Source organism: Myxine glutinosa, chromosome 3, assembly GCF_964187855.1.
Source record: "Myxine glutinosa chromosome 3, kmMyxGlut1.1, whole genome shotgun sequence".
In the NCBI taxonomy this organism is placed as follows: domain Eukaryota; kingdom Metazoa; phylum Chordata; class Myxini; order Myxiniformes; family Myxinidae; genus Myxine; species Myxine glutinosa.
The window spans coordinates 149722888-149734397 of record NC_136263.1 but is presented as its reverse complement, the minus strand read 5'-3'; positions in this window follow the sequence as shown (position 1 = coordinate 149734397).

The window sequence follows — 11510 nt, the reverse complement described above, 5'->3', positions numbered from 1 at the left end:
TTTCAATGTTGAAAACCAGTTTCCGCCCTTGTGTGTGTGTTGAATTATCACTTGTGTCACTTGTGCCAGTGTTGAAATACCACTTTTCGCATTGCGTTAGTTTTGAAAAACCACTCTTCGTTCTTGTGGAAGTGTTGAAAACCACTTTCTGCACTTGTGTCAGTGTTGAAATGACTTTTCGCATTCATGCCAGTGTTGATAACCACCTTTCGCAGTTGTGTTAATATTGCACAACGACTTTACTCATGCCAGTGTTGGAATACTACTTTTTGCATTGTGTTATTGTTGAGTAACCACTTGTCTCAGTTGTGTTCGTGTTGAAAAACCACTTTTCGCAGTTGTGTCAGTGTTGAAATGACTTTTCGCACTCGTGCCAGAGTTGAAAACCACTTCTCGTGCTTGTGTTCGTGTTGAATTACCACGTGTCTCACTTGTGTTAGTATTGCACAACGACTTTTTGCACACATGCCAGTGTTGAAATACTACTTTTTGCATTGTGTTATTGTTGAGTATCCACTTGTCTCACTTGTGTTCATGTTGCAAAACTACTTTTTGCAGTTGTGTTAGTGTTGAATATCCACTTTTCTGACTTGCTTCAGTGTTGATAACCACTTTCCGCACTGTTGAAAAACGACTTTTCGCACTCATGCCAGTGTTGAAAACAACTTATCGTGCTTGTGTTTGTGTTGCAAAACCACTTTCGCACTTGTGTTGAATAACCACATTCTGCACTTATGTTATTGTTGCACAACCACTTTTCGCACTCATGCCACTGTTGAAATACCACTTTTTGCATTGTGTTATTGTTGAGTAACCACTTTTCTCAATTGTGTTCGTGTTGCAAAACCACTTTTCGCAGTTGTGTTATTGTTGAAATACCACTTTTCGCATTTTGTTGGTGTTGAAAAACACTTTCCGCACTTGCAATGGTGTTGCCAAACCACGTTCCGCACTTGTGACAGTGATGAAAACCACTTTTTGCAGTTGTGTTAGTGTTGAAAAACCACTCTTCGTTCTTGTGGAAGTGTTGAAAACCACTTTCCACACGTGTCCTCGTGTTGAAAAGTACTTTTTGCACTCGTGCCATTGTTGAAATACCACTTCTCATGCTTGTGTTACTGTTGAAAACCATATTCCGCACTTGCACTAGTGTTGCCAAACCACTTTCCGCACTTTTGTTTGTGTTGCAAAACCACGTTCCATACTTGTGTCAGTGTTGAAATGACTTTTCGCACTCGTGCCAGAGTTGAAAACCACTTCTCGTGCTTGTGTTCGTGTTGAATTACCACTTGTCCCACTTGTGCCAGTGTTGGAAAAACCAATTTTTGCACTTGTGTCAGTGTTGAAAACCACTTTTTGCAGTTGTGTTAGTGTTGAAAAACCACTCTTCGTTCTTGTGGAAGTGTTGAAAACCACTTTCCGCACTTGTGTCAGTGTTGAAATGACATTTTGCATTCATGCCAGTGATGAAAACCACTTCTCGTACTTGTGTGAGTGTTGAATTACCACTTGTGTCAGTGTTGAAAAAACCACTTTCTGCACTTGTGTTAGTGTTGAAAATCCTCTTTCCGCACTCGTGTTAATGTTGAAAAACAACTTTCCACACTCGTGACAGTGTTGATAACCACCTTTCGCAGTTGTGTTAGTATTGCACAACGACTTTTTGCACACATGGCAGTGTTGAAATACGACTTTTTGCATTGTGTTATTGTTGAGTAACCACTTGTCTCACTTGTGTTCGTGTTGCAAAACCACTTTTTGCAGTTGTGTTTGTGTTGAATAACCACTTTTCTGACTTGTTTCAGTGTTGATAACCACTTTCCGCACTGTTGCAAAACGACTTTTCGCACTCATGCCAGTGTTGAAAACAACTTATCGTGCTTGTGTTTGTGTTGCAAAACCACTTTTCGCACTTGTGTTGAATAACCACTTTCTGCACTTATGTTATTGTTGCACAACCACTTTTCGCAATCATGCCACTGTTGAAATACCACTTTTTGCATTGTGTTATTGTTGAGTAACCACTTGTCTCAATTGTGTTCGTGTTGCAAAACCACTTTTCGCAGTTGTGTTATTGTTGAAATACCACTTTTCGCATTTTGTTGGTGTTGAAAAACACTTTCCGCACTTGCAATGGTGTTGCCAAACCACGTTCCGCACTTGTGACAGTGATGAAAACCACTTTTTGCAGTTGTGTTAGTGTTGAAAAACCACTCTTCGTTCTTGTGGAAGTGTTGAAAACCACTTTCCACACGTGTCCTCGTGTTGAAAAGCACTTTTTGCACTCGTTCCATTGTTTAAATACCACTTATCGTGCTTGTGTTACTGTTGAAAGCCACATTCCGCACTTGCACTAGTGTTGCCAAACCACTTTCCGCACTTGTGTTTGTGTTGCAAAACCACTTTCCACACTTGTGTCAGTGTTGAAATGACTTTTCGCACTCGTGCCAGAGTTGATAACCACCTTTCGCAGTTGTGTTAGGATTGCACAACCACTTTTCGCACTCATGCCACTGTTGAAATACCACTTTTTGCATTGTGTTATTGTTGAGTAACCACTTGTCTCAATTGTGTTCGTGTTGCAAAACGACTTTTCGCAGTTGTGGTATTGTTGAAATACCACTTTTCGTATTTTGTTGGTGTTGAAAAACACTTTCCGCACTTGCAATGGTGTTGCCAAACTACGTTCCGCACTTGTGTCAGTGATGAAAACCACTTTTTGCAGTTGTGTTAGTGTTGAAAAACCACTCTTCGTTCTTGTGGAAGTGTTGAAAACCACTTTCCACACGTGTCCTCGTGTTGAAAAGCACTTTTTGCACTCGTGCCATTGTTGAAATACCACTTCTCGTGCTTGTGTTACTGTTGAAAACCACATCCCGCACTTGCACTAGTGTAGCCAAACCACCTTCCGCACTTGTGTTTGTGTTGCAAAACCACTTTCCACACTTGTGTCAGTGTTGAAATGACTTTTCGCACTCATGCCAGAGTTGAAAACCACTTCTCGTGCGTGTGTTCGTGTTGAATTACCACTTCTCACTTGTGCCAGTGTTGAAAAACCAATTTTTGCACTTGTGTCAGTGTTGAAAAGCACTTTTTGCAGTTGTGTTGGTGTTGCAAAACCACTCTTCATTCCTGTGAAATTGTTGCAAAACCACTTTCTGCACTTGTGCTATTGTTGCAGAACCACTTTCCACACTTGTGTTGGCATTAGAAACCACTTTCCGCACTTGCGCGAGTGTTGCAAAACCACTTTTCGCACACTCCTCTTCGTGGAATAAACACTTTCCACACTTGTGCTATTGTTGCAGAACCACTTTTCGCACTTGTGCTGGCATTAAAAACCACTTTCCACACTTGTGCTCGTGTTGAAAAACACTTTTTGCACTCCTGCCAGTGTTGAAATACCACACTTCGCATTGTGTTAGTGTTGAATAACCACTTGTCTCACTTGTTTCAATGTTGAAAACCAGTTTCCGCATTTGTGTTAGTGTTGAATAACCGCTTTCCGCACTTATGTTATTGTTGCACAACGACTTTTTGCACTCATGCCAGTGTTGAAATACCACTTTTCGCATTGTGTTCGTTTTGAAAAACCACTCTTCGTTCTTGTGGAAGTGTTGAAAACCACTTTCTGCACTTGTGTCAGTGTTGAAATGACTTTTCGCATTCATGCCAGTGTTGATAACCACCTTTCGCAGATGTGTTAGTATTGCACAACGACTTTACTCATGCCAGTGTTGAAATACTACTTTTTGCATTGTGTTATTGTTGAGTAACCACTTGTCTCACTTGTGTTCGTGTTGAAAAACCACTTTTCGCAGTTGTGTTGGTGTTGAGTAACCACTTTCCGTACTTATGTTATTGTTCCACAACCACTTTTCGCTCTCATGCCATTGTTGAAATACCACTTTTTGCATTGTGTTGGTGTTGAAAACCACTTTCCGCACTTGCAAAAGTGTTGCCAAACCACGTTCCGAACTTGTGTCAGTGTTGAAATGACTTTTTGCATTCACGCCAGTGTTGGAAACCACTTCTCGTACTAGTGTGAGTGTTGAATTACCACTTGTGTCACTTGTGCCAGTGTTAAAAAACCACTTTCCGCACTCGTGATAGTGTTGAAAACCACCTATCGCAGTTGTATTAGTATTGCACAATGACTTTTTGCACACATGCTAGTCTTGAAATACTACTTTCTGCATTGTGCTATTGTTGAGTAACCACTTCTTTCAATTGTGTTCGTGTTGCAAAACCACTTTTCGCAGTTGTGTTTATGTTGAATAACCACTTTTCTGACTTGTTTCAGTGTTGAAAACCACTTTCCGAACTTGAGTTATTGTTGCAAAACGACTTTTCTCACTCAAGCCAGTGTTGAAAACAACTTATCGTGCTTGTGTTTGTGTTGCAAAACCACTTTTCGCACTTGTGTTGAATAACCACTTGCTGCACTTATGTTATTGTTGCACAACCACTTTTCACACTCATGCCACTGTTGGAATACCACTTTTTGCATTGTGTTATTGTGGAAAAACCACTTTTCGCACTTGTGTTCGTTCAGGAAACCACTTTTCGCACTTGTATTAGTGTGGAAAAAACACTTTTTGCACTGTGATAGTGTTGAGAAACCACTTTTCGTGAAAAGTGAAAAACCACTTTTCGCACTTGTGTTGGTGCAGGAAACCACTTTTGCACTTGTATTAGTGTGGAAAAAACACTTTTTGCACTTGTAATAGTGTTGAAATTCACTTTTCGCACTTGTGTTAGTGTTGAAAAACCACTTTTCGCACTTGTGTTGGTGCAGGAAACCACTTTTGCACTTGTATTAGTGTGGAAAAAACACTTTTTGCACTTGTGATAGTGTTGAAAAACCACTTTTCACACTTGTGTTAGTTTTGAAAATCCACTTTTCCCACTTGTGTTGGTGCAGGAAACCACTTTTGCACTTGTATTGGTGTGGGAAAAACCACTTTTCGCACTTGTGTTAGTGTTGAAAAACCACTTTTCGCACTTGTGTTAGTGTTGAAAAACCACTTTTCGCACTTGTGTTGGTGCAGGAAACCACTTTTGCACTTGTATTAGTGTGGAAAAAACACTTTTTGCACTTGTGATAGTGTTGAAAAACCACTTTTCGCACTTGTGTTAGTGTTGAAAAAACACTTTTCGCACTTGTGTTGGTGCAGGAAACCACTTTTGCACTTGTATTAGTGTGGAAAAAACACTTTTTGCACTTGTGTTAGTGTTGAAAAACCAGTTTTCGCACTTGTGTTGGTGCAGGAAACCACTTTTGCACTTGTATTAGTGTGGAAAAACCACTTTTCGCACTTGTGTTATTGTTGAAAAACCAATTTTCGCACTTGTGTTAGTGTTGAAAAACCACTTTTCGCACTTGTGTTAGTGTTGAAAAACAACTTTTCGCAATTGTGTTGGTGCAGGAAACCACTTTTGCACTTGTATTAGTGTGGAAAAACCACTTTTCGCACTTGTGTTAGTGTTGAAAAACCACTTTTCGCACTTGTGTTAGTGTTGAAAAACCACTTTTCGCACTTGTGTTAGTGTTGAAAAACAACTTTTCGCAATTGTGTTGGTGCAGGAAACCACTTTTGCACTTGTATTAGTGTGGAAAAAACACTTTTTGCACTTGTGATAGTGTTGAAAAACCACTTTTCGCACTTGTGTTAGTGTTGAAAAACCACTTTTCGCACTTGTGTTGGTGCAGGAAACCACTTTTGCACTTGTATTAGTGTGGAAAAAACACTTTCCGCACTTGTGCTATTGTTGCAGATCCACTTTCCGCACTTGTGCTGGCATTAGAAACCACTTTCCGCACTTGCGCGAGTGTTGCAAAACCACTTTTCGCACACTCCTCTTCGTGGAATAAACACTTTCCACACTTGTGCTATTGTTGCAGAACCACTTTTCGCACTTGTGCTGGCATTAAAAACCACTTTCCACACTTGTGCTCGTGTTGAAAAGCACTTTTTGCACTCGGGCCAGTGTTGAAATACAACACTTCGCATTGTGTTAGTGTTGAATAACCACTTGTCTCACTTGTTTCAATGTTGAAAACCAGTTTCCGCCCTTGTGTGTGTGTTGAATTATCACTTGTGTCACTTGTGCCAGTGTTGAAATACCACTTTTCGCATTGCGTTAGTTTTGAAAAACCACTCTTCGTTCTTGTGGAAGTGTTGAAAACCACTTTCCGCACTTGTGTCAGTGTTGAAATGACTTTTCGCATTCATGCCAGTGTTGATAACCACCTTTCGCAGTTGTGTTAATATTGCACAACGACTTTACTCATGCCAGTGTTGGAATACTACTTTTTGCATTGTGTTATTGTTGAGTAACCACTTGTCTCAGTTGTGTTCGTGTTGAAAAACCACTTTTCGCAGTTGTGTCAGTGTTGAAATGACGTTTCGCACTCGTGCCAGAGTTGAAAACCACTTCTCGTGCTTGTGTTCGTGTTGAATTACCACGTGTCTCACTTGTGTTAGTATTGCACAACGACTTTTTGCACACATGCCAGTGTTGAAATACTACTTTTTGCATTGTGTTATTGTTGAGTATCCACTTGTCTCACTTGTGTTCGTGTTGCAAAACTACTTTTTGCAGTTGTGTTAGTGTTGAATAACCACTTTTCTGACTTGCTTCAGTGTTGATAACCACTTTCCGCACTGTTGAAAAACGACTTTTTGCACTCATGCCAGTGTTGAAAACAACTTATCGTGCTTGTGTTTGTGTTGCAAAACCACTTTTCGCACTTGTGTTGAATAACCACATTCTGCACTTATGTTATTGTTGCACAACCACTTTTCGCACTCATGCCACTGTTGAAATACCACTTTTTGCATTGTGTTATTGTTGAGTAACCACTTTTCTCAATTGTGTTCGTGTTGCAAAACCACTTTTCGCAGTTGTGTTATTGTTGAAATACCACTTTTCGCATTTTGTTGGTGTTGAAAAACACTTTCCGCACTTGCAATGGTGTTGCCAAACCACGTTCCGCACTTGTGACAGTGATGAAAACCACTTTTTGCAGTTGTGTTAGTGTTGAAAAACCACTCTTCGTTCTTGTGGAAGTGTTGAAAACCACTTTCCGCACTTGTGTCAGTGTTGAAATGACATTTTGCATTCATGCCAGTGTTGAAAACCACTTCTCGTACTTGTGTGAGTGTTGAATTACCACTTGTGTCAGTGTTGAAAAAACCACTTTCTGCACTTGTGTTAGTGTTGAAAATTCTCTTTCCGCACTCGTGTTAATGTTGAAAAACAACTTTCCACACTCGTGACAGTGTTGATAACCACCTTTCGCAGTTGTGTTAGTATTGCACAACGACTTTTTGCACACATGGCAGTGTTGAAATACGACTTTTTTGCATTGTGTTATTGTTGAGTAACCACTTGTCTCACTTGTGTTCGTGTTGCAAAACCACTTTTTGCAGTTGTGTTTGTGTTGAATAACCACTTTTCTGACTTGTTTCAGTGTTGATAACCACTTTCCGCACTGTTGCAAAACGACTTTTCGCACTCATGCCAGTGTTGAAAACAACTTATCGTGCTTGTGTTTGTGTTGCAAAACCACTTTTCGCACTTGTGTTGAATAACCACTTTCTGCACTTATGTTATTGTTGCACAACCACTTTTCGCAATCATGCCACTGTTGAAATACCACTTTTTGCATTGTGTTATTGTTGAGTAACCACTTGTCTCAATTGTGTTCGTGTTGCAAAACCACTTTTCGCAGTTGTGTTATTGTTGAAATACCACTTTTCGCATTTTGTTGGTGTTGAAAAACACTTTCCGCACTTGCAATGGTGTTGCCAAACCACGTTCCGCACTTGTGACAGTGATGAAAACCACTTTTTGCAGTTGTGTTAGTGTTGAAAAACCACTCTTCGTTCTTGTGGAAGTGTTGAAAACCACTTTCCACACGTGTCCTCGTGTTGAAAAGCACTTTTTGCACTCGTTCCATTGTTTAAATACCACTTATTGTGCTTGTGTTACTGTTGAAAGCCACATTCCGCACTTGCACTAGTGTTGCCAAACCACTTTCCGCACTTGTGTTTGTGTTGCAAAACCAATTTCCACACTTGTGTCAGTGTTGAAATGACTTTTTGCAATCATGCCAGTGTTGAAAACTACTTCTCGCGCTTTTGTTAGTGTTGAATTACCACTTGTCTCACTTGTGCCAGTGTTGAAAAACCAATTTTTGCATTTGTGTTGGTGTAGAAAAATCTATTTTCGCTTTTGTATTAGTGTTGAATAACCACTTGTCTCACTTGTTTCAATGTTGAAAACCACTTTCTGCACTTGTGCTATTGTTGCAGAACCACTTTCTGCACTTGTGCTGGCATTAAAAACCACTTTCCGCACTTGCACTCGTGTTGCAAAACCACTTTTCGCACTCCTCTTAGTGGTATAAACACTTTCCACACTTGTGCTCATGTTGAAAAGCACTTTTTGCACTCGTGCCATTGTTGAAATACCAATTTTCGCATCGTTGTACTGTTGAATACCACTTTCCACACTTGCACTTGTGTTGCCAAACCACTTTCCGCACTTGTGTTTGTGTTACAAAACCAATTTCCACACTTGTGTCAGTGTTGAAATGACTTTTCGCACTCGTGCCAGTGTTTTAAACCACTTCTCGTGCTTGTTTGTCGTGTTGAATTACCACTTGTCTTACTTGTGCCAGTGTTGAAAACCACCTTCCGCACTTGTGTTCGTGTTGAATAACCGCTTTCCGCACTTATGTTATTGTTGCACAACCAGATTTCGCACTCATGCCAGTGTTGAAATACTACTTTTCGCATTGTGTTAGTGTTGAAAACCACTTTTTGCAGTTCTGTTAGTGTTGCAAAACCACTCTTCATTCTTGTGAAAGTGTTGCAAAACCACTTTCCGCACTTGTGCTATTGTTGCAGAACCACTTTCCGCACTTGTGCTGGCATTATAAACCACTTTCCGCACTTGCACTCGTGTTGCAAATCCACTTTTCGCACACTCCTCTTAGTGGAATATACACTTTCCAAACTTGTGCTGTTGTTGCAGAACCACTTTCCGCACTTGTGCTGGCATTAAAAACCACTTTCCGCACTTGCACTTGTGTTGCAAAACCACCTTTCGCACTTCTCTTAGTGGTATAAACACTTTCCACACTTGTGCTCATGTTGAAAAGCACTTTTTGCACTCGTGCCAGTGTTGAAATACCACATTGCGCATTGTGTTAGTGTTGAATAACCACTTGTCTCACTTGTTTCAATATTGAAAACCAGTTTCCGCACTTCTGTTAGTGTTGAATAAGCACTTTCCGCACTTATGTTGTTGTTGCACAACGACAATTTGCACTCATGCGAGTGTTGAAATACTACTTTTCGCATTGTGTTGGTGTTGAAAACCACTCTTCGTTCTTGTGGAAGTGTTGAAAACCACTTTCCGCACTTGTGTCAGTTTTGAAATGACTTTTCGCATTCATGCCAGTGTTGATAACCACCTTCCGCAGTTGTCTTAGTATTGCACAACGACTTTTTGCACTCATGCCAGTGTTGAAATACTACTTTTTGCATTGTGTTATTGTTGAGTAACCACTTGTCTCACTTGTGTTCGTGTTGAAAAACCACTTTTCGCAGTGGTGTTAGTGTTGAATAAGCACTTTCCTCACTTATGTTATTGTTCCACAACCACTTTTCGCTCTCATGCCATTGTTGAAATACCAATTTTCGCATTGTGTTGGTATTGAAAACCACTTTTCGCACTTGCAATAGTGTTGCTAAACCACGTTCCGCACTTGTGTCAGTGTTGAAAACCACTTTTTGCAGTTGTGGTAGTGTTGGAAAACCACTCTTCGTTCTTGGGGAAGTGTTGAAAACCACTTTCCACACTTGTGCTCGTGTTGAAAAGCACTTTTTGCACTCGTGCCATTGTTGAAATACCAATTTTCGCATCGTGTTACTGTTGAATACCACTTTCCACACTTGCACTTGTGTTGCCAAACCACTTTCCGCACTTGTGTTTGTGTTACAAAACCAATTTCCACACTTGTGTCAGTGTTGAAATGACTTTTTGCAATCATGCCAGTGTTGAAAACTACTTCTCGCGCTTTTGTTAGTGTTGAATTACCACTTGTCTCACTTGTGCCAGTGTTGAAAAACCAATTTTTGCATTTGTGTTGGTGTAGAAAAATCTATTTTCGCTTTTGTATTAGTGTTGAATAACCACTTGTCTCACTTGTTTCAATGTTGAAAACCACTTTCTGCACTTGTGCTGGCATTAAAAACCACTTTCCGCACTTGCACTCGTGTTGCAAAACCACTTTTCGCACTCCTCTTAGAGGAATATACACTTTCCAAACTTGTGCTGTTGTTGCAGAACCACTTTCCGCACTTGTGCTGGCATTAAAAACCACTTTCTGCACTTGCACTCGTGTTGCAAAACCACTTTTCGCACTCCTATTAGTGGTATAAACACTTTCCACACTTGTGCTCATGTTGAAAAGCACTTTTTGCACTCGTGCCAGTGTTGAAATACCACTTTTCGCATTGTGTTAGTGTTGAAAACCACTTTCCGCACTTGCAATAGTGTTGCCAAACCACGTTCTTGTGTCAGTTGTTCGAAAACCACCTTTTGCAGTTGTGTTATTGATGAAAAACCACTCTTCGTTCTTGTGGAAGTGTTGAAAACCAATTTCCGCACTTGTGTCAGTATTGAAATGACTTTTCGCATCATGTCAGTGTTGAAAACCACTTCTCGTGCTTGTGTTAGTGTTGAATTACCACTTGTTTCACTTGTGCCAGTGTTGAAAAATCACTTTCACAGTTGTGTTAGTGTTGAATAACCACTTGTCTCACTTGTTTCAATGTTGAAAACCACTTTCCGCACTTGTTTTCGTGTTGAATAACCACTTTCCGCACTTATGTTATTGTTGCATAACCACTTTTCGCACTCATGCCATTGCTGAAATACCACTTTTCGCATTTTGTTGGTGTTTAAAAACACTTTCCGCACTTGCAATGGTGTTGCCAAACCACGTTCCGCACTTGTGTCAGTGATGAAAACCACTTTTTGCAGTTGTGTTAGTGTTGAAAACCACTCTCCACACGTGTCCTCGTGTTGAAACGCTCTTTTTGCACACGTGCCATTGTTGAAATACCACTTTTCGCATCGTGTTACTGTTGAAAACCACTTTCCGCACTTGCACTCGTGTACAAAACCACTTTTCGCACTCCTCTTAGTGGTATAAACACTTTCCACACTTGTGCTCGTGTTGAAAAGCACTTTTTGCACTCGTGCCAGTGTTGAAATACCACATTTCGCATTTTGTTAGTGTTGAATAACCACTTATCTCACTTGTTTCAATGTGGAAAACCAGTTTCCCCACTTGTGTTAGTGTTGAATAACCACTTTCCGCACTTATGTTGTTGCACAACGACATTTTGCACTCATACGAGTGTTGAAATACCACTTTTCGCATTGTGTTAGATTTGAAACACCACTCTTCGTTCTTGTGGAAGTGTTGA